This window comes from Canis lupus, chromosome 19 (genome assembly GCF_011100685.1).
Source record: "Canis lupus familiaris isolate Mischka breed German Shepherd chromosome 19, alternate assembly UU_Cfam_GSD_1.0, whole genome shotgun sequence".
Taxonomy (NCBI): Eukaryota; Metazoa; Chordata; class Mammalia; order Carnivora; family Canidae; genus Canis; species Canis lupus.
Window position 1 is genome coordinate 36,385,925 of NC_049240.1, and position 21,090 is coordinate 36,407,014.

Below are 21,090 nucleotides of genomic sequence, written 5' to 3' on the forward strand. Positions count from 1 at the left end.
TTTTACCTTTACCTCAAAATCTCAATATAGGGAACATCTTACTTTTTTTGCTCGATGCTGTGTCTATGGGATACCTGAATGTTCGTGCATGTAGTTATAGTTCACATATTTTCATAACTTGATAGATTAATCTATCCAATGACTAGAGCTCACTTTGTTCATTGTACTAATAAAGAACATTCTATTACTGGTAGGGACCTCTCTTCTCATTCATAGGTGTTAAGAACAGTCTGCTGCTATTAACATTCTTACACAGATAGCCTTGTGTTCATTTGCAGTTTTTGGAGAGTGAAATTAGTCATAGGGTATGCACATTTTCAACTTTATTAAATAATGTCAATGGTGGTACTAATTAACACTTCCACCAGCAGTGTATGAGAGTTACTCTTGTTCCAAGTGTCACCAACACTTGGTATTAAACTTTTTAGTATTTGCAAATGAGATAGTTGTTTAGTGCCTTGTTTTATAGGCAAAGACAATGCCAATCCCATTTCTTTTAAAGAACTCATTGCCATGCCAATAGCTTTCATAATGCTGCACATTCCATCACCATCATATCCCACCTCAACTCTGGAAAATTCTGATCTTAACTCTATTTAAACCCCTTCGGTTACTGTTGCCATACAATTTTTCTCTTTCCTTTTCTCTCTACCTATCTCTCAATTTTCATGATACACAAAGTGTTTCTGAATTATTTTTGTTGGCTCCAGCTATGCATTTCCTTATGATATGAATTCCTTATGAAATTCTTTCCAGAATTTCCCCTCCACTCACCCAGATGCACCATGCTTCAGGTCCTTGCATCCTTTCTAGGCCCACCCGACAGGCTGAAGCAGCAGAAATTCCAGAACCACCACTTGCTAAGGGAAGAAATGACTCCACAGAAATCAAGGCTCAAAGCAGGTAAATGACTTATTTAAGAGTCATAGAGCTTCAGAACCCAAATAAGATTCCAGATCTTCTAGTTACCAAGCCTGGGTTCTTTCTGCTATGTGACATTGGTGAAAATAATTGAAATCTGTAGATTGGTGCCACCTATGTCCCACCGAATTTCAGACCAATGCTAAAATTATCAGAGCAAGGATGTGTTTCGAGAATTGAAGGGAGATTTTAAATATCACAAGACATCAAGGTCACTTGCTTCCATCATAAGAGTGAACACTGACAGTGGCATTCTCACAGAAGCATTCATCTCAAGCTGCTGCCCTATGCGAGGGCACCGTGTACCCTTCCTCACTGAGACTTCATTTCAAAGGTTCTAGTTGGCATGTCCATGCGCATGTTTAAACTTCAAACTAAAATTTTATTATTTTTTCTTTAGTGACTAATGTAACAGTTGTCATTTTTTATGCCACAAAACTATTCTTTTATTAGACCACAAAATCAAGAGGAAAGAAGAAAAGTAATCATCAGGAAAGAAGTTCCTTAAGTAATGAACTTACAATTAGCACTGTTTCAATTACAAACAAAACAATCAAGTAAAAAGGAAACAATTAAAAGAAAGAAAAGAAACAGAAACCAAATCCTAGAAATAGAAAGAGCACTAGTTTTGGGCACTTGGGTAGCTCAATCAGTTAAGCATCCCACTCTTGATTTTAGCTCATGTCAGGGTCTCAGGGTCCTGGGATCAAGCCCTAGGTTAGGCTCCCCAGGAGTCGGCTTCTCCCTCTGTCCTTCCCCTTTCCCATAAAAAAACAGCCTGTGGGCTGAGGTAAGTCCTTTGATGTCTCTGGGTCTCCTGTCTCCATCAGCTAAATGGAGATGGTGGCTGCATAGCCTAATGCACAGAGTTTTTGTGAGAATCCAGAGCACGTGTGCAGAAGAGCTCAGTAAAAATGCAAAGCCATGCATGAGTATGATGGTGGACAGATGGAGGGATGTGGATTATATTTTTGTGTGTTTGCAAAAGGATCCAACTCCTGAGTCTTAGATTCCCTGAAAGATTCCATGTGAAACATGAAAAGTCCTCTCTCTGTTCTGATGATGAAGAAAGCACTGCCTTCTATTACTGTTAGAATTCCAAGGCCTTTCTTATGATGAAAAAAATCACTGTAGACTGCATTTGAGTAGCTTTATACTGTTGTATTTCTGCACCAAATAACTCTCAGGCTTTTATTAACTGTTCTACTGAGTCCTATTTATCAGAGAGGCAGGTGTATTACCTGATAATACAATAAGCTCTGGTGGATGTATGAGTTGTTTTATTTTTTTATACCCATAATCAGTTCCCAGAGCATAATAAAACAAATGGCTTATTTCTCTGCCCCCAACCCCCGTTAGTTAGTTCCTAGTCGTGAAGCTATAAATTACCAACCTTCAGAAATAACTGTTGCCATTTAATAAGAAATATAAAATACACTCTCATCTAACTAGGGACATGATAGATAAAAACAAACAAAGTATTCTTTAAATTTGGTGACATGATGAAGGATGGGCGCAAGCATGCATGTGTTTTAAAGCTAGCATGGGCATGACCCAGGAAAATAGTTAAAAGGACCTCATTTAGATGTCATAAAGTGGATATTACACATCATTTTTCTAAAACGCAGTCGCAGGCATCTTATCTTACCTTCTCCTGAGCTTTGCAATTCCCTAAATTGTCAAAGCCAAGAAAAGAAGTACCTTATCATCTGGATATAGAGGCATAAAAGCGGAAATGAGGGCAAACATGTGCCATGTTGAGGATGCAGAGCCCTTGCAGAGCTGCAGATGCAGCCAGACCTCCACCTCTCCGCGGGCTGCCCTCCTGCACTCCTCCTGCTGCCTACACTCCACTCCTCTCCCCGCTCTTCTCTCAGGGCCCTCACACTTTTCACAGGCTGAACTTGCCTTGTTCCCTGCACAACTTCTAGGCATCACAGCCTCTGGTTGTGAATATTCAATATTAAAAATTAAAAATCATTTTAATACATCTTATTTGACAAGTACCACTCATGGTTGAGTCTCTGGTTAAATGCAGAAGTCCAAAATTCTTACCTAAATCCTTAAGTGTCTTACTGTAAAGAGGCAAATGTGGTCGGCATAACTGAGATCTTATGGGAAGTAAAGACTCTCTATTAAGCAAGCAAACAAAGCTAGACATAAGAGAACAAACACATAGTGTATATTCCATTTATGTGAAATTCTAGAACAGGAAAGATTCAATTTTGGTGACAGAAAGCAGATTAGTGATTGCCTGGGGGCTAGGAGTCAGGAATGAGGGAATTGGTTGTTAAGGGGCATGGACAAATTTTTTAGAGTAATGGAAATGTTCTATACCCTTGATTGTGGTAGCTCTGACATAGGTGCGCACATTTGTCAAAACTCATCAAACTGTTCATTTAAAAACAGTGCATGCTCTTATATGTAAATTATACCTCAAGAAATAAAAGACAGAAATGCCCACTGTCAACTCCACCTTAGATCAACTGAATCAGAATCTGCATTTTAACTAAACACCTAGGTGATCTGAATACTCACTGAAGTTTGGGCATCAGAGGACTAGAGAACCGGTGTTCATTTGGGAATCACCTGGGAAGCTTTGAGCGTTAATGATGCCTACTTTCCACCCCCGAGGTTGTGATAGATTTAGCAGAGGGGATAGTCTCACTGTTGAGATTTTCAGAAGCTAACCAGATGAATTCCAAATGTAGCAAAGTGTGAGAGCCACTAACATAGGGCAGTGGTTCTCGTGGGGTCTCCAGACTAGCAACAGGTGTAGCATCCCTTGGGAACCTGTTGAAAATAAAATCACAGGCTTCACCCTATCCATACCTACTGGATAAGAACTTTGGGGGTGAAGCCCAGAAATCTCTTTCCAAAAACCCGTCAGTTCCAATACACACCGAAGTTCAAGAATTCATTGATCTAGACCTAAGGAGATGTTTCTAGAAAACCAACTCCTTGCTCTCCAATTCCTCTCCAAGAATCTGACTCAGCGCCTCCTAGGGTGTCTCTGAAAACTGCCTGCATTTGAAAATCACTGCTGTGGGTCTCATAGAAGAGGCAGATTGCTAAAGATTTTAGAATATGACAGCCCTATTATCACCATGCCTAGATTCTCTCCTAATCACCAGCCCAGTGCTTGTTGGAAGAGAGAGGAGATAGATAAATGGGCAAAATATTATTTTGATATATTAAGCAAGCCTTCTTTAAAATCTCTACTTCCAAGTATACCTGGCTCCCTTCCCTCAATTAAGGCACTCTGAATTAATACTCCAGGAGCTAGACAATACCACAAAGGTGGGGGAAGGAAAGGAGAGTTGGTTCTTTAGAATTTCAAAAGCAAAGTCCTTAACTGTAAATAAAAAGAACTCAGAGCACAAATATTAGATTTCCGAATCAGAGACATGATGAATCAGAGAAGAGCTTAGAATCCCAAACACTTAAAGAAAGATTCTCCCAGGAAGGAACAAATAGAGGCAAAAATAAAACAATGGGTGCTTACCAATTACAGGTCCCCAAGAAAGGGAGTTTTATGATCTGTCTTAATCACCATCCCTAAGCAGAGCTAGATGCCTGATAGAAACCCACATAGGTTTGGAAAATCCATAAAAGAGGGGGTATGTGCTCCTTTCTCTGTGTTGGCTTGAGGGAGATAGCCAAGACACCAGAGCATGGTAACTATGTGCTGGGTCTGGGCAGTTGTGACTTATAGACTTTCACTGAGTTTCAAAAAACCCAGGATGATGAGAGACAGCAGGTCTCATTCAAGGACAGTTGCCAGACATGAGAGATCTTAAGAGTATGGAAAAAGCAGTAGCAACAACCTATGTGAACTGAGAAACTCAAGACCAAATAGGATAATGGACATCTCAGAAAATTCCAGTATGCGAAAATGCCAACAAGGACCCAGTGATCTCCTCTAGACATCAGATGCAAGGACATCTCCAAGTTGATTGACATCTCTGCCACCTGGTAGAACAGGAGCTTATAATATAAATAGTAGCACTACAGAAAAATTCAGAAAATTCTAGAAAACTTCCTCTGAGTTGAGCACCCAAGATTGGCTCCTTTTATATAATGAATGACCCTGACTTTATAGACAGTTGGTTTGTGGGGCTGTGAATAGATGATAATGTGCAAAAAGCCAGTAACAAGAAAATTTTGGAAAATAAAATCAAGGAAATGAAGGAAGAGATATCTCCAGGTGGTGGGAAATTGTCAAATGAGTGGCAAGTTAACTAGTGAATACTGAAAGGATTTTGTGAACTCTAATGCAAAATAGAAATATTGACTAGTATCCCAGGTAGAGGGATTACGTAATAATCCAAGTAAGAAAAGTTCTAGGAACTAGCAAGTACACCAGCCCAGAAGAGGGGACTGAAATGCTATTCTTCAGAGCAAAGTTTAAAATGAAATGGTTGCAATATTGAGCAGATTTAAACATGTAATTAATACATGTTGAGCTCCTGTAAGTACTCAGCATATTTATGGCTTTTGTCACCTGGAAGACCCTTACGTGTTATATTTTGCAAATCCAATTGAATTCTACCCAAGTGTATAGAGTAGTGACCAGTGATTCTCATGCCACTTGCCAAAAGGTATATTGTGTCTCTCCTACTGGGTTATACACTCTTAAAGAATAGTGATGTCTTCAATTTCTCTTCTTGCTGTTCTTGCTGCATTGTTTCATTCTTAAATACTGGGATATGGTGCTTAGGTTTTTTTACTTGGTTAAACTGGCAGCGCTGAAATTTTTAAAAAATATTTTATTTATTTATTCATAAGAGACACACAGAAAGAGGCAGAGACATAGGCAGAGGGAGAAGTAGGCTCCTTGTGGGGATCCCGATGCAGGACTCGATCCCAGGATCTCAGGATCATGCCCTGAGCCAAAGACTGATGCTCAACCACGCCACCCAGATGCCCCTGGAAGTGTTGAAATTTAATAAATACAGAATATTATCTTTCCTGCTAGTAACAGGTATTAAGTTCCTATTCTGGGTCAAGCACTGGGCAAGTTATTTAAGCACAGCCAGCTTTATGAGCATATATTCTTTAATAGGCTCTGAAGCTTCTAGAAGCTTCATATGTTACAGATTCCCCATGTTTGTTCAGTGCATAACCAGTCGTCCAAGGTAGAATCCTGAGAGTTGTCTTCTCCTTCTCCTTCTACCTTACCCTCCACACATAATAACATTCATCATCAAATCCCATCGATTCTTTTTCCTAAATATCTCTGCTTTGCATCACTGCCATTTAAGTCTTTGCCATTTCTTGTGTGGACATTTGCAGTGGCCTTCTAGCCAATGAGGCTTTCACTGGCTGCCCCTCCATCAGAGTGGTCTTTCAAATGCTTTTCTAGGCATGTCATTCCATCACTTAAAACATTTCCATCATTCACATGTCTGCTGCAAAATACAATCCAAACTGCTTAACCTGCTAGTCAAGGTCCTTCATGTTCCATAAGCTCAGTGAAAACAAGAGGTCATGACCACCTTATTTACCGACACAGTGCCTGACACACGGTGTTCAATTAATATCTGATAGTGTTGTTATTCCTGCACCTGCCCCAGCCTACTTTGCAGTTTCCCTCCTGCCCTCATTTAAATGTTAGTTTGCATTCCAACCACACACAAGTCATTGCTATCCCCAAAAAGGCCACACTTCAGCATTTGCACACATTTAGTTCGTTCTGCCTAGAATGCTCATCCCTCTAGGAGAAAGCTTGAATTCTGTGAGTTGATCGGAAGACAGAATTGTTATCACCTGGCTTCCACGGAGGGTTGGTTTTGCTCTAATACAGTCAGGAAAAATCGATGACTTCCTTCACCGGTTGCCATAGGATGGCTTCTAGATACTTGGCCTTAGAGCTTGCTCTTCAGTTAGATCCCTGTGTGTCTCTCCTCAGCCATCTCAGCAGACCATGTCCCACCAGGGTGGCAAAGAGCACTAGAATCCACCCCCTTTAGGGTAGGAAGACACTCTCTCATATTTGGGTGTGGGCTACGCAACGGTGAGTAGACAGTTTAATTCCCAGGACAAGAGAAAGCAACTGTGCGTAAAGCCCAGTCAGAATCACCCACAAAAAGTAGGGGACAGAGGGTGAGGTTAGAAAAGCAGCTCTTCAGTACTTCACGTCGGGAATTTCAGTAAAAATGTAAGCCACTTTTGGTAATCAAGGTCTTCATGTATAATAAAAATGATAGTGTAATAATAAAAAGTATCATAAGGAAACACATATTCACTCTTCCTCATCTATGTGTGTGTGTATTTTACAGCAATGTATTTCCTAGTTGTTTTCCAAATAAACAGGTGTAATCATCAGGATATGATACTAACATTTACTGTGCACTTACTGTGTACCAGAAGCTTCTCTAAAGACTTTTCATATATCAAATTACTTAGTCCTCTGAACAGTTTTTAAAATTACCTACAATTGTTATATTCATTTAGCAGAACAGTTAAGAAATTTGCCCAAGATCACACAGCTAATAAACGGCAGAGTCAGGAATTTGAACTCAGTCCGTCTGGCCCCAGGACCCGAAACAACATGTTATAGACCACAGATACAGCAGAGGCTGTTCCAATGTTTTGTCATCTTAGTCACATTATCCTAACAGCAACTTAAAACCTGTTTACATCACTCAAGTATCTGGCATGACCTCACTATTATGAATTTCTAATGCATTTACCCATATAACAATCAGGATTTTAATAAAAATTATTTCCGTTCGGTGTAATACGACATATTGTTACCCATGACATGTCACCAACAGAGCATTTTCTTAAATGAATGCTTTTGGCCCAATAGTAAATAGTAGTAGTGATAAAAAAAAAGTATTTTACTTGTGTCTATATTTGAGGAAGGCATTAAAATATTTAAAAACTGACAGGCATGGGCAGTGACCAGACAAAACAAATGCCTATAGTCATCCAGAATGATCATTCTAGAACATGCCAGCCAGATGTCACTTTGAAAGGTTGTATCAACACTCAAGCTTCATGTGCATGTCATTGAAATCCAGCCATATAATCAATACACTGTTCTTTGAGCCCTTTTGAAGGTAAACATAACTTTTTTTTTAGTTTGGCCATAAAGGGAGATGTTTCGGGATTATTGAAAGTTTCTGCAAATAGATGGATAAATGAGCAGAATCACCTGGGCCTAAAATGTAAACACACAAAAAAAATATGTGCCTGTTATCTGCCCAAGCCCTAACAACCACCCTTGAACTAGTCAGCTTATCTGGGAAACAATTTCTTTAACAAATTTTTCTTAAAAATGTAAAAAATTAAAAAAAAACAATAAATGCAGTCACTTCTTTTTGGTTATACCAAAATCATGAAAGATAAAGCACCAAGTTGCAAAAGTTCTGACATGTGTTATTCTCTCCATCCCTCAGCCCCCACCCCCCACCCTATGTGCATCTTTGTCCCAGCCTTACTGGCCTCAACATACCTTCATATGCACTTGTTCATTCATTCATTCAGTTGCCTACTTGCCAACACTTCCTTTTCCAAATTCACTTATCAAAAATTCTGTCCATTTTTTGAGATTCTTTCTAAATCTGAGCTTTTCCTAGAAGATCCTCATGATTAGATGTCAGAAATCCTCTCTCCCTCATCTGAGCCTTGTTTCCCTTTTAGTTACTCATTTCACATTACCTTATAATTATCTGAAAACTGAATGAGAACTAACTCCAGGCAGAATGTAGGCACCAAGACGTCGAACAACATATTATCTATGCCTTCTTGGCACACAGAAAGGCCTTATCCGTTATATTTTAAAAGACTGACTGAATTCTACTGATGTAAATAGAACAGTGACTGTCGATTCTTGTGCAATTTGCAAGACGGTGTGTTCTATCTCAACTACATCATGCATTCTCCCAGAATAGTGACCATGTCTTCAACTTCTCTTCTAGCCCTCATTCCCCACACAGAAACAAGTGCCCAGTTTAGGACTCTATATAAAAGAAGTGAATTACAGCATTAAACTGGCCTTGAACAATAAACAAGAAATCTGTCTCATGACTTTGTCACAAGGGAAAAAAATGCCTTTAGAGATTATGGGTGGTGAGAAACTTTGAAAAACGGACACATTCCTCTGTGATGTTTTCAGTTTCAGACATCACATCTCTACAATGTCGACCATTGCAGGACGTGGCATTGGTGATTTTTTTGAAAACTCTAGAAGTTTCCCACTATCCACCATGAAGGTAAAAAGTGCTATGCGATTTCAGTTTCTTAGGAGCCTGAGTGAAAACAACAAAGTGGGAAACAATCAAAAAATGTAAAATTGGAATACATGCATGGATTCAACATAACTGTAAAGAAGTTTACAAAAAGGATCAGTTCAGGGTAGTTGAAAGCCAACCAAAAAACCAGTGCTAGAACTAATAATACCTCTTACAATTCTGAAACTTTCATTGATTCTAGACTCTGAAAAATTTACTTAGAATAGTACTATAAAAACAATAATATATTAGCTGGTTTCACCTTTCCAGCATTCTTCAGGAAAACAGAGGATATGAACCAAAGAATAAAATACCAATTAAAAAGATTAACCAAGTAAGTTGAGGAAAGGAACCCTCGGCCAGGACTCAGAGGGTCTGTGTTCACATCCTGCTGTTTTCACTCAGTCATATACCTGTGAACAAAGCAGTTAACCTCACTGAGTCTGTCTCTTCATCCCTAAAACAGGAATATAAACAACATTCTACCTTCCTGTCTGCTTTTATGATCAAAATAATTTTTGAGAAATCACACTCCAACTATAAAATCTCACAGAAATGTAAAACATTAGAATTAAAAACTCATAAAAGCAAATAATGAGGACTGCAGCCAAATTATCTAAACCAGAGAAAATGTCCCATTTGTTCTGACAAAGCACTTTCTTCTTTTGAATGTATATGGAAAGCCTTAAATGGTATTAAAAATTAAATCACATTTGGGTGGACAATAAATTACATAATTTAATGAAATGAAATGTAGTTGAAACCAGAGCTGCTCTGGAAAATCATGAACATAGGTGGGTATGTTTAGACATAGAGATGACAGTTTAGAGAAAGAAGCCAAAAGTGGGTGGGGGTACCCTTGGACTCTTTTTACGTCTTTGTAATTAAATAACCCTCAAGTCCCATTTCTTCCATGAAGGCTCTCCAGCTGCCTCTGGTAGCACCACACTGATCTTGCCCCTTTGCAGGAACTGACTCTCTCATTACTATACTCTTCCTTGCTATTGCTCAATTGTACCTCCCTGAAATAACACTACCATCCATTCAAGCCAGCCCGGGCCATGGTTTGTCCTTCTACACGAAGCACCTGACAGATGGCTTGGAACAGAGTCCATGCTCAGTAGATGCTTGCTGATTAATATATCATTTTATAAAGAGCAGTAGCTATTACCTTAACAACCTGACCCTCTATCTCCACAGAGAAGCGATCAAGAGTTTTAAAAAGGCTTGATTTGTGGAAGGATCAAACAAAGAAAACACCTGACTGCATAATCTGCTTCCCCCACATTATCTTTCCTGTGAAAGTCTTTAACAATCAATCAGATATTAATCCATCCTCCATCCTCAGAGCACAACATACCCCGGAGACCCAGAAAAGCGTGGGCTGGTAGCCTGAGAGCCAGGTCCCCACCTCTGTCACCACTGGAAAATGGGAGAAGCTCACCTCTTCCAGAACCCGGAGCTTCACCTATAAAATAAGCCAGTTGGAGCTTATGGTTTCCTGGAACTCCTTGCCTTTCAAAACTCAATAAAAGGTGGAGCATTGAAAGAAATGGCTTACTGGACCCTGCCTGGTGATTCAGTAAATACACTTGCATCATGAGACAACTGATTAAGTAGTAAACGGTGGCAAAAGAAATTTTGCTTCCAACTGTGGTTATTTTTTCTTTCCAAGAACATGACTGTGGTTGGGAATCAGGCAGTCAGAGAAGCACAGGTGACTGCAAAGTTCTCTCATTACAGAAGGAGAAAACAGAGCCCTGGATCCTTGCAAATTGTACTCACATAGAAACAGGCTTCTTAAAAAACAAAAATTACATCAAATTGCTCTTCAAAAAGAAATTCACCTTTATGAACAAATACAGCCTGGGGTATTCTCAGAGTTCAGGCAAGGGCAGAACCGAGGTTACATTTGCAAAATCTCCCAGCAATGCATAAATGAGTTAGCTATAAATGAACACTAGATTTGCTTCAACCCTAAGAGCTTCTATAAAGCATAAAAGCTTTTAACTCCCCGTGAATAATACTTTCCCATAAAAATCTGTCTTCCTGAGCACTATTTCTATAATTTCTATATCTATAATTTGGGTCCCTGTTGTTATTTTAAGATACAGTAAAAAGTGGTTTCAAAGAAATAGCTCTTACGAGCACATCTGCATGCCGAGACAGTTAGCTACCATCGTGTTTTCTCAGCAAAATCTCCTATTATCCATTTATCAATCACAGATTCAACTTACTTCCTGCTTGTCACTCCTGACTCCCTTCTGCTGTCTAATTTCCAGCAATTGTTCAAGGGCCAGATCTGGGAAACATGCTCTGCTTCCTCCAGGCCACACTGATCTCCCCACTTCTCTGGTTCATCCAGACTTAGGCTGAACCAGATAATTTAGCAGTTGACTATAAATGTGGAATTCTATTGCTCTCTAATAATTTTATAAAACTTAAAAGATGTAGCTTCAACTACATTATGATTTGGTACTTTAAAAACGTGACTTTGTATATATTAATCCATGTGGAAGGAAAGGAGAGAAAAGGGACAGGAGAGAGGAAATCATCAAATGCTTGTTGCTTGACTGATTATATTGAAGAATGTCTGGTAGGACATCTGGTAGTACAAGAGTTATGCCCAAAGAAAGAAATTCTTTTGATAAAATAACAGTGGATCCTGGAGAGATAATAATGTGATAGAGATTTTAAAAGTAAGACAGACCTCCAGAGTCAGAATCCATGAATTTGATTTCTGGCTACCCACCTTCCTAATGGAAGCTTTGTGCTTCCATTTCTTCCATCTTTATAAAGTCGGGAAAATAGCTGTACTTACTTCACAGGGTGTTTTGAAAATTAAATAAGCTGACATGTGGAAAGTACTTGGGTAGCATATGCCTATTACATAGTAAACATTCCCTAATGCTATTAGTATTATAATTTTGGCTTAGATTAATAGCAGTTCTCCTAGTGATATGGGCTTCACTTTCAGTTGTTTTTGTTATAGACAGATCAATTAAAGAATAAGAAACAAAAGGAAGGTAAGTTAGGTTTGTAGCTAGAAAGAAAAATGAGCAAGCCAGTAAGTTTTGAAATTAACACAAGAAATGCTTAAAGAATGAGCTGAAGGCATTAGAAAGAGAACCTTGGAAGGTGTGAGGGAACAAAAAGATTGATAAACAGTGTCCAGGGACTGTGTGAAAGGGAAGAGTCTGAGGAAATCATGATAGTTGACCTAGATTAAGCTAAGACAAACCAATTATCTCTTTCAAGCCAAACAGAGCTATGCTCTACCTCTGTATTGATGAACTGTACCAAATTCATTATTCATAACGAGGTTATGTTACAGTAACAAACGTCCTCCCAAATCTCAATGACTTAAAAAACAAAGGTTCATATCTCTTTCATACTACATGTCTACACTGGTCAGCCTCCCAGGACTGAAGAGGACTCTGCTCATCGCAATTACTCAGGAACTCAGGCTATCAGAAGAAGCTCCAATGCCTTCTGATACCACCACCTCAAACAATGCTTCGTTGTGCTCCACAGTCACCTAAAGCCTGCCATACAGAAGCAGCACGTTATCCTCGCTCACATTGCATTGGCCGTTGCAAGTCACATGCTAATTTCAAGGAGTTATATACTCAGGAGGAAAGAAGTAGAAATTTAGATGAGATTTAGAAAAGTCTAGCATTGGTAAAGTACAAACATTGTGCAGATTCGTCACACTCTGAATAGCTGAGTGGCAATATCATAATGTAGTATATAATATATAATACAGTATAATATAATATAATATAATATAATATAATATGCCACTTTTATTGAGCACTAGCATATGCCAGGCACTGATAGCTTGGAGCTCAAGAAATGGTAGCTATATCATGGTCATAGTAGACATCATCATCAGTATTATTCTAATTCTAGGGACCATCCTGCAAAATAATATTATCTCCACACTCTAGATTTGAAAGAAAAAATATCTTGAGACTCAAAGAGATTAAGAAAGTTACTGAAGGGCATATAGACTACATGACATTGATCCCCTTTCTATCTCTCTAGTAGAGCATTCTATCTCCTCTAGAAATCTTTAGCAAGTCCCTAGCTTAACTTTCCAAAGATATTTCCCATCCATCCCCTGTTGCAACTCACAATTTGGCCAAACTACTCTCTTATTCTTCACAATGCCCTTTACGCTCCTGTTCACATTATTTCCTGCACTTGGAAAGACCTCTTCCTCATTTTCATACATCTAAGTTGTATCAATCCTTCAAAATTTGCTCAAAAAATTACTTCTTCCATGAAACTTTTCCCCATCCCCTCCAACAAAATTTTTTCCTGTCTTCTGAATTCTTTAATTCTTGATCGCTGCCTATATCAGCATCGGGTTTACATCTGACCTCTCCCATCTCACTGCAAGCTCCATAAAGGCAGGGTTTGCATCTGCATCTTCCGAATGTGTATGAATCTCACTACACAGACAGGTGTGTAGACTGTGCTATGGAACCTCATTATCATGAAATTACAACAGATCTGGTTCTGACACTTACCCCACTCTCATGGCCAGTCTGGTATGAAATTCATTAGGGGTTATTACTCATACCCATCCTCCCTAGAGCCCCATGAATGTCCCAGGTATGAGGAAAACATTCCGTGAGGTCTTTGGCCTCAGACCTCAGGAGTCGCTGATGACATACACATAGTCTCTTAAAGTCCAACTCTTCCCAGAACAGGTGTCTGGGAGTCCTGAGTCTATCCTTATAGAAGGCAGACCAAGAAATCATACTCTTCCTGCCCCTGTCTCCAAGGAGCAACCAAGCTACTATCTCCTTACCAGGCTACTGAGGGGGAGATGACTATAGGGACCACAGGCCATGCCGACCTCCCTTTGTCTTGTTGAAATCACCTCCACTCTGTTGGACTGCTTTGCTCGCTCACCTCCCTCCCACCCCATTGCCAACATAATTCCCTTGCTCCTATTTTCAGAGTACAAAACTCAAAAAACAACACTGCAGGCAACTTCCACTGTCTGCTCTGCAACCAACCTTCTCTAAGGCACAGGAGGTCAAAACACTGTCTATTCCTTTGAATGCAGACAGAAGAAGACTTAAAAATAAATTTCAATAAATTATCCAACTATACAAGCTAATGGAACGAGTGCTGATTTGTACGAAGGAGACGTTCTCCACTTGATTAAAGGCAGGGTGATGGGAAGATAATCCAGGAAATAAAACAGGATGATTCAATTAAATGAACCAGTGTGAAAGCTGTTACTACACTTACTAATGGAGCTGACAAAATTATCATGTGCAGTCCTGTGTGTGCAACAACACTGAGGACTGGCCTGTAGTTGCATAGGAAGCTAAAATGACAGAATCATACTTAATGGGCCCAATTAATAAAAATGAGTTCTGAAGGATTGTTTAAAAATACAACTGAAAGGGGATCCCTGGTGGCTCAGCGGTTTAGCACCTGCCTTGGGCTCAGGGCGTGATGCTGGAGACCCGAGATCGAGTCCCACATCAGGCTCCCTGCGTGGAGCCTGCTTCTCCCTCTGCCTGTGTCTCTGCCTCTCTCTCTCTCTCTCTCTCTCTCTCTCTCCCTCTCTCTCTCTCTTTCTCTCTCTCATGAATAAATAAAATCTTAAAAAAAATACAACTGAAATAAATAAATGTTGACAGTTGCTTCAGTTGACCTGTTTTATTTAGAATAAAACCTTTGACATACAGGCTCAAATGTATAATGTATTTGCCATTAGCCCTGCATGTCTGAAGATGTTCCATTTTGATATTTTCTTGGCTTGGAGTATATGGAGTTAAGGAGATATGTGAAACCCCTGGAGTTTTATATAAATTTATATATGTTTCTACAAGTGTTTATATGTGTGTGTGTGTGAGAGAGAGAGAGAGAAGAGTCTATGGAAACTGTCAGACTGTCACAGGGGTATATATAAAAGACAATGTCCAACATGCATTTTCCCCATTTTATAGGTAAGTTAGAAAAATAAATCAGAAAATTATCAAGTAACCTTAAAATTGACACATGATTTTAAGGCATTTCATTTAAGAGCCACCTATAATGATGCTGTGCCTTATTTTGCAACCTTTGTCCAAATGAGTATTCCAAATCACTGGAATTATAATATAAAAGGAAGAAAAGTACAGAATTCTAAGTAAGAGCTATAGCAATGTGAGAGATGGTGGCATAAAGAAGCCTTGAGCTCAAATGGATGTGAAGATCTCTGCAAGTCAAGGTCACTTCACTCCTATAAATAAGAGGAAATTCTTCAGAGATATAGGAGAATTCAAAGACCACGGGCTACTAGTAAGCTCACAAGTAAGTATGGTTGATAGAATAATCTCCAGTATCAGGAACAAAATTGAAGTGATATGAAAGGTTGACGAAATGTTGACACCTTATCACAGAAAGAAACTTGAAAGCTGGTGGTTAGATGGAGCCTATTCCTACTAAAGGAGCCACTTCAACATCAATGGAAATGGTATAAAGTGGAAGCAGGCCTTAGCCCATATGGCTCCCACTGCTTGCTTTCAAGGAGGCATGTAACTGCTTGGAGTCCCTGTCTTGGCAATGCCTAGAGCAGTGACCCTGTTTATTTTCTGCTGGGACACATATGATAAAGAATGGTAAAGTGTAAGCTTCTTGAGGACAATCTGAATAATAATATGACTGATTCATTATCTCACGGAATCCTCATAATAACCAAGGAGATGCCACTATTATACCATTTTACAGCTGAGACTGAAGTGTCAGCCAATCGGCACAAGATCAAGTGCTAGAGATGTAATTTGAACTCAGCAGACTTTTCAGTGATGAAATTCCCTTCTCCTAAGAAACAGCATGAGTTTGGATATACAAATTTAGGAGTGTTCTCAAACTTCAATTCTCTCATGTTCTAGCAATTATTAGTAACCAGCACATGATGACACCAAGGTTGAGCAGATGGAGGCTGGTTGCTCCATGTAATGATTTCCAGTATTTGCTTCTAGGGAAGGACTCAGCAGAAATGATGCAACAGGATCTGTTGGTTCTCCATCACCAAGGTGGAGAAGAGGAGAAGGTTCTCCTCTTCTTCCAGAGTCATAGAATATAGCTGCCCACCTAAGTCTGCATTTCCCAGGCTCCCCTGTAGCAGTGGCCACAAGACTAACTTTGTACTGGTGAAATACAAGCAGAGATATAATGTGCCACTTTCAGGCCCGGTCCTTGAAACCCTACATGTAGTCTCCCCCATGCCACCAACTCAGTTGAAAGACCCAAGCTCAAGGAATTAAAGAAGACAAGGCCTTCTGGCCTTGCTACTTTCAGAACTTACCAGAAATGCAGAACCTAGAGCCCTATTCCAGAGTCAGAAATTGCATTAACAAGCATTGATCCATCTGCATGTTGAAATTTGAGGAACACTGAACTAGGGAGGGAATCAGAGAAACCAGATGAAAAGTAGTACATGGACTCCTCAGAATTATCTCCGGAATGTAGCTGCCCAGCAGCCTCGCAAATCCACCTTGGACCATTTCATGAGAGAAAAACCAACTTCTACTTTTTTTAAGCCACTAAATTATTTCTCTCTGAGAGCAGCCTAGCCTTACCCTGACTAACAAAGGGAAGAAATACCCTACTAGACGAGTTTCTCCTTTGGAAATCAGAGTGAAAATTTTTTGCTTGTTTGTTTGTTTTTAAGCAGTGAAAACCATTGAGAATGAGAATATAAGAACAAATGTCAAAGAGATCTCAGTCCTTTATTTCTGATAATGCCTATGAAGGACATCATTACAAGTGTATCTTTTATCATACAACTCAGATGTCAGGCAGAGTTTCTTACCCCTTTTAGGTCTCGTCAAGATTTACTTGAGCCACAATCCTAAGACTTAATGAAAGCCTAGAACTATCTCTTTAGCTTTTGCAAATTCTAGGGATTTCTTTTCCCCATTATTCTTAGCCAACGTGCACCTGCATTACTGCAGACTGCCTTGACTTCACCCCACATCAGTGTAGATGAGAAGCCTAGATCTTCCCCTGATTGTCAATTAAAAAAAAAAAAAACACCCTTTAGAAACACTATTAAAAATGTGGGACATTACACAAAAATGTCCTATACGACCTTACTCATCTCTCTGGATTCTCCTCATATTTTCTCCCCACTTCCTCCCTTACCTTCCCCTGGTAAATATTTTACTACCCAGACACAGCTAGACTAGAGAATATAATGAAGTAGTCAGTACCTATACCCAGAATCATTGTGAGGGCATGGGCTCCAGACGTAGATCGATATAAATATGTTTAGTCAGCAACTTAAGCCCCTCAATAACCATCACCATTGTAATATGAGCTTTCCAAAACACTGAACAATTCAAATTCCACAACAAGACAAAATGCAATCTTTTGTCCATTTACACAACAGTTACGCTCCTGGAAAAGTCAGTGTCCATTAAAAGCATGCAAGAATACTTCATGTTCATAGCATAATGAAGTTACGTTCCAGGTTCAGATCACCGTAACCAGATTTTTAACCTATGTGAATGACTGGTGGGGCATTTGAAGGACTCATGGGTTGGGGACCAATTTATTGATGAACACCACTGCCCCATGCATTGCAGGATGTCTGACATCCTTGGCTCTGTGCCATTTTCATTGTGAAGTCCAAAAATTATGTCCCAACAAAGTTGTGAAATACTGTTTTGGACAATATCACTGCTGTTGAGAATCATTAATATAAAGTTGTTGGGATGTAAACTAGCAAAGCTAGCCCGTTGTGTGTGTGTGTGTGTGCATGTGTGTGTGTGTGTGTTAGGGAAGGAAGAGGATAAATGGAAGGATGTGGAAAACAGCAAAGAGGAACTGTGAATTTCACAATATTTCTGAGGTCTATTTCTAAAAACAAAAAGGTCGAGAATGCTTATAAAAAGCGCAAGGCTTTGACAAACTCGATCCCCTATCAATATCCAGATTTAGTTAGCAAAATACTTTAAAAAATAAAGGAAAGATATTTGCTCCACCAGCCTCTTCAACTTCACCAAAGGGGGAAGTTACCCTTTGACCTCTTCAGCCATTTACTAATGACCTGCAGCATGAGATTGGATGGCTTTTCTCATTAGTGCATGACTACATTGCAAATGTTATTGCCAGCCAGCCGATTATAAAAGCATAAAGAGAAAGTAATTAGCACAATCATTTTACATAGAGTAAATTTTAGTGCAGCCAGTTTGTCAGAGATGCAATTTCATGGGATCACAGCCATGCATTAATGGAGTTATGGGAAACTGTTAATTTGTTATTTGAAATGAAGTCCTTATCTCTGGCCAGTTAGCTCAGTTAGTTAGTGCCTGGTGCTAAGGAGGCCAAGGGCATGGGTTTGCCTCCTGTGCTCTCCAGTTTGACTTTGTGATGTTGCACAACTGCTGACTGGCACTCCCTACCAGCCAATTCATGTGGGAGGCTGTTCATTCCAAGCAGAATAATTTCCAGGGTTCCATGAGCATAGATGACTCAGGAAAATTTGCTGGGAGAATTTAAATTCAAAGTGCATGTATTTAAAAAAATATTAGGGCTCCTTGTGGTAATGGAACTGTTCAGAATCTTGGCTGTGGTGGTAGATAGACCAACCTACTCATGTGATAAAATTCCATAGAACTAAATACACACACATGCATACACACATGCACAAACATACACACAAGAGTACAAATAACACTGGGAGCTCTGAATAAGATTATAGGATTATATAAAAGTCAATACCTTAGTTGTGATATTGTACTAAAGTTTAATGTGTTTGTTTTTTAAAAATGTTACATTAAAAGGAAACTGAATAAAGGGTACAGGGGTCTCTACATTATTTCTTACTGCTGCATGGGACTTTACAATTATACCAATGAAATATTTTTCTTACTCAACCATTAGAAACGATGAATACCTACCATTTGCTTCAACATGGATAGAACTGGAGGGTATTCTGCTGAGTGAAGTAAGTCAATCAGAGAAGGACAAACATTATATGGTCTCATTCATTTGGGGAATATAAAAAATAGTGAAAGGGATTATAGGGGAAAGGAGAGAAAATGAGTGGCAAATATCAGAGAGGGTGACAAAACATGAGAGACTCCTAACTCTGGGAAACGAACAAGGGGTAGTGGAAGGGGAGGTGGGCAGGGGGATGGGGTGACTGGGTGATGGGCACTGAGGGGGGCACTTGATGGGATGAGCGGTAGGTGTTATACTATTTGTTGGCAAATCGAACTCCAGTAAAAAAAAATTTTTAAATGCATATGTTTGATGATGGCCAGATAGGATAAGCCTTGTATTCCCAAGATAATTCTTAATTCATCAAGACTTCATAGTTCCCAAATACTACATCTTGGTGCCCTAGGAACACAGTTTCTCTGATTTTAGAACCAGTCATTTGTTCTGTTTCAAAAAAAAATGGAGGCTAGACATTCATATTTGCCATTTTCTAATCCCATCATTTTGATTCATATTAGATATTGTCATAGTCTCATGTATGAATTGATGGAGAAATTCTAGTAGATTTTCATGCAAAGAAACTATCATTTTTTAAGTGTCTTTTAAATATCAGACATCCCAAATTCATAATCATATCAAATTCCCACCTAAATATAGAGCTACTTATCAATGGAATCTTATGAAATAGCCAAACAAAATTTATCTGAGGACCATATTTAGGCTACAGGTTTTTCATCTCTTATAAATAATTACAGATGAGATTTGGGAGCACTTTGGAATAGGTTATAAAAGGACCCTATGGAGTTCCATTCTTAGAGAACTCTCAGAGGAAAACCAACAACCACATGTCTTAGATGGTTTAGATTCTCATCTAAGTCTGTGCCATAATCTCCTCTTTGAAAAAAGAACACCAATTGTGTTAAGAAAATGCTTCATTCCATCCCTATTTTTCTACCTCTAGAGTGAGTTGAGTAGTGTCCTCCCATTATTCATTTCTTCCCATAATCTCAGAATCTTATCTTTTTTGGAAATATGGTATTATCAGATGTAAGTACTTAAGATGCATCATACTAGATAGAGTGGGCCCTAAATTCAATGACTGGTGTTCTTATAAGAAGAGGAGATGACATAGAGACACATACAGGAAAGAAGCCCATATAACAACAGAAGCAAAGATTCAAGTGATGTAGCTACAGGCCAAAGAATACCAAAAACTGCCAGAAAGCACAAGAAGCTAGGAGAAAACCATCAGACAGATTTCCTCCTCAGAGACTCCAGAAGGAACCAAAAATGGCAACCCCTTGATTTTGAACTTACAGCCTCTTGAATTGTGAGAAAATAAATTTATGTTTTTTTCTAGCCACCTAGTTTGTAGTAATTTGTTATGGCAGCCCCAGGAAATGAATAAAACCTTCCATCTAAGAAAGTTGAAAGCTTTGAGAAGCTTTGAAATACTTCTCAAATTTATTTAATTAATTTATTAATTTATTTGATCTGGAAACATTTTTCCTTGATTTAACACCTATTAGCCTTTCAAGGAAAATATTCTAAAACTGCTATTTTAGACCATTTCAAATTTCAATGTGTATATAAGTCACTTGAAGATTTTATTAAAATGAAGATTATGATTTAGCAAGTCTGAAGTGGGACCTGAGATTCGGCACTTCGAGCAAGCTCCCAGGTGATGCTCATGCTGCTGACCCTTGAACCAGCTTGGAGTGCAGCTTCATACACTAGGAGGCAGGGAGCTAGAGTGGATAATCTTCCAGCATCTTTTCCAATTCAAAGGACAATGACCTACTGCTCCATGAGGCTTCTTAACTAATAAAATGTTCCAGCAGAAGAAAACAAAACAAACACACAAAAGGACAATGACCTAACCATCTATGGTGGCTTGATTCTTCTTCCTAGCAGTTGACTTAACCTGTATTAAAGAACTTTGTAGTGCCTCTTCCCACAGTGGGTGGAG

At 39.1% G+C, this 21,090-nt stretch overlaps 1 long non-coding RNA gene across 4 annotated transcripts in view; it reads right to left on the bottom strand.

The window, feature by feature from the left end:
- LOC119864478 overlaps positions 1-21,090 on the bottom strand; it is a 54,900-nt gene that overhangs the window by 30,462 nt on the left and 3,348 nt on the right. Inside the window, exon 1 of one of the 4 annotated variants that reach the window (XR_005374180.1) lies at positions 775-891. The exons of the other annotated variants lie outside the window; for them this stretch is intronic. This is a non-coding gene — a long non-coding RNA (uncharacterized LOC119864478). Of the gene's footprint in view, positions 1-774; positions 892-21,090 lie in introns of those variants that run through there. 4 annotated transcript variants of the gene reach the window in all.